We start from the raw sequence: 800 nt of genomic DNA on the forward strand, positions 1-800 counted from the left end.
AGAGCATTCTAGATGGTATCACATGGGCATTTATTCTGACAGAGTTCCACACCAAAGGGACAGATACAGCTCTCCCCAGTAACTGTGGGATATTTCTGCGCCAGTTTTCATCCAGCTTGGTCATAATATGTTGGAGCCTGCATGTGCTGACCTGATAGTATTCCACCTGCAGGGGATGGTCTGAGATTCAATCAGGTAGTGAGGTCTATATAGCAAGTTTAAAGAAGTGACAGGGGAGATGTATCAGGACCAATGATATGAGGTCTTGAAACAGGTTGGCTGTCTTAGACCAAAAACTGTAGAGTGAACTGGAATACATGGTATATGAGCTTGCAGAACTCATTAGCTACATTGCCCTTTACATTAAAGGTTGCTTCCTCAAGCAGGCTTTGATCTCTAGTCAGCCTGTTTGTCAGTCATCTCAGTAGCCTCCTGGCAGAAAGACACTCAAAGCTGAAGTGTGACCAAAAGGTGAAAAAAGTGCCTACTGCAGATGTCTTGGCACCAGAGATTATTCATTGTCTCAGTGCACTGTTAGTGATCCTACCTGGTACAGCCAACACTCTCCCTGCCTTTCTCTTTCTCTAATAGTTGCTGAAGGGTATGTGTTTTAAAAATGAGCAAATAGGAAAACTACAAATGTTCCCTGTCTGTGCTAAAGGAAAAGCTCATCTTTTCCTGAAGGAAAAGTCCATGTTTGTGTTGAAAAGGTGACAGAGGTTTCATCCAATTTAGGCTCCACAACAGTGGGCAACACCACCAATAACAGAATGACGCAGCCATTCTTGCTTTTGTCCAGT

The sequence above is a fragment of the Chanos chanos genome, chromosome 2 (genome assembly GCF_902362185.1).
Source record: "Chanos chanos chromosome 2, fChaCha1.1, whole genome shotgun sequence".
Lineage (NCBI taxonomy): Eukaryota > Metazoa > Chordata > Actinopteri > Gonorynchiformes > Chanidae > Chanos > Chanos chanos.